This window comes from Arachis duranensis, chromosome 8, assembly GCF_000817695.3.
Source record: "Arachis duranensis cultivar V14167 chromosome 8, aradu.V14167.gnm2.J7QH, whole genome shotgun sequence".
NCBI lineage: Eukaryota > Viridiplantae > Streptophyta > Magnoliopsida > Fabales > Fabaceae > Arachis > Arachis duranensis.
The window spans coordinates 31,097,413-31,100,040 of NC_029779.3; positions in this window are offsets into that span (position 1 = coordinate 31,097,413).

Consider the following 2,628-nt stretch of genomic DNA (forward strand, 5'->3'; position numbering starts at 1 on the left):
TTTTTAAATATTAATAAATAAATTTTGATAACCTTCTAACATTCTTCATATTATAATATAATCCTTTTTGAATTAGCACTAAGGTCCTTTTTTTTAGTGTCAGAAAAAGCATAAAACACCAATAATTTCAATCAACAACATAGTCAATAATTTATAATTAAAAAATTTAAAAATAATAAAAATATCAAAAATTTAAATAAACAATTTAAAATTTAAAGTTAAAATTTAAAATTCATAATTTATAATTTATAGTTTAGAGTTTAATGTTTAAGATTTAGAATATAAAATTTAAAATTTAAAATTTAAGAGTTAATATTTAAAATTTAAGATAATCAGTAGTAATGAATAGTCGATGATAATCTCTAAAAAAAATTGCTGGCAGTTGATTGCAGCGACGGTGACTAGTGGCAGAGGTGTGTGGCTTGTGGTGGTACCGTGATATGTGAAATTATGTTATGGAGAGAAGAATAAAAGTAAAAAAAAGTTATAAATAATTTTAAAAAATATAAATAGGTAGTGAACTTTTTGAATTTGGATCCTTTAAATTTTGAATTTTTATTTTAGAGGATAAAGTGTGATCTTTTATCTTTAAATAATTTGTCTCTCATATTAATTTTTCTTGGTCTCACCTATAAAATAAATGATAAGAGATCACACTTTTTTCTCTAAAATAAAATTCAAAATTTAAAAGATTCAAATCCAAACTTTTTTAGATTATTGACTAATGTTGTCTAAATTTTAGTTGGTTACTTACTTTGGAAAGTCTTCTTAAATCAATTTTTTAACAACTATTATAAATAATCAATAAAAAGTTAACCACCATTAGCCAATAATCTAAAAAGTTCCGATATTCATTCCCAATATTTTTGAAATTATTTTTTTAATCATTTTTATGTTTTTTTTTCTCTCAACACGTTTTAATTTCATTTATTATCACAACCCACCTACTTTTACTTTTATTATTAGTTATTATGTTGTCGCTAGCTATCATTCCGGTCGTTGACAATCCTACTCCAACGACTATCTTTTGCTCTTATCAGCCACCTATCACTGATTACCTTAAATTCTAAATTTAATATTTTAAACATTAAATTTTAATACGGGATTAATTACAATATAAGTCAACTAAGTCAATTTTTCTTTTATTTTTAATTTTAAAATTTAAAAATTAAGATAATGGGTGACTGTTTATTTTTTGTTTTGTAATGAACCTACTTTTAATTAGTTAACTTGAATTAATTTTACTCGTAGTTAATTTTTTAGCTCAACTCCGCATTTCTAATTTTAAATATTTTATTTTATCTGAATTGTTAGTGATGCATGAAAACTTGTTTCTCAACAAATTTTTCTTCGGCAAATATATCGAATTGTCGTCAAGTAAAACTCACAATAGAGTGAGGTCGAATCCCACAAGGATTGATTGGTCAAGCAATTTTAGTTAGAAGAGTATGCTAGTTGAGCTAAACAGAATTTAGATTATGATGCAGAAATTTAAATGACTAGAAAGTAAATAATAGAAATTAAAGTGCAGAATCTTAAATGGGGAGTTGGGGTAATGAGCAGGAAATTAAATGGCAGAAAGTAAATAGAATGGGTAAGATCAGAAATGGGGATATCATTGGGTTTAGGAGATGTTGCATTCTCCGGATCAAGTTCATTCTCATCTCTTCCTCAGTCAATGCATTCATTAATTTCCTTGGCAATCTTAAGTGATTGGATCCCAATTCCTTGGCAATCCAATCTCTCTAAGCTTGAACAATTGCCCAATTCCTTGATTTAATTGCTCATGGGAAGAGATGAAAGTGTGGTCACTGATTATACCACATGTATTTCCAAATCAAAGTGTTGGGAGGATTAAATGTCACAATATCCATCCAAACGCCAATTTGGTCCAACATGAGAAAGCATTTCTAGCATGATCTCCTCATCCCTTTTCCAAGGCTCAAAGGAGATCCAATTATGGAGAGTTTCTTTACCAAGACAACTAACCAATTGAATTAAGATTGAAAGCTTTCTAGTAAGATCAAGAGAAAAGAAAGAAGAAGAAGAATGAGAACTATAATTGATCCATCAAATTACAACAGAGCTCCCTAACCCAATGAAAGGAGTTTAGTTGTTCATAGCTCTAGAAATGAAAAATGGCAGAAAAGAAGAATCCATGCTAGAAGTACAGAAAAGTAAATATGCAGAAAGTAGTTCCCAAAAGTGCTAAGTTCCCCTCTAGTTCAAAACTACTCCTATTTATACTACTCCTCATGATCTTCTAGTGAGTTCTTCAAGTTTTGGATGTGGGCTCTGGACCTTGAGTTGAAGCAATTCTCATATTTAGTGGGCCCAGCTTGCAGAGAAATAAGAATTAGGCTTGGGCTTTTAGTGAAATTAACGTTGGATAATATTTTGAGTGCGAGAACGTTAGTGGCATTCACTTTTTCCACTAACGTTCCACCCTTATATACCCACGTTAATTCCAACGTTAGAAATCTTAACGTGACTTCTAACGTTTCTTACTCAATCCTTGGCCAACGTTAATGGGAGTCACTTTTCCCATTAACGTTGGCTTGTGCCCCTTTTCGCAAACGTTAATGGGAATTACTTTTTCCATTAACGTTGCTTGCCTCTTGCCCTTAC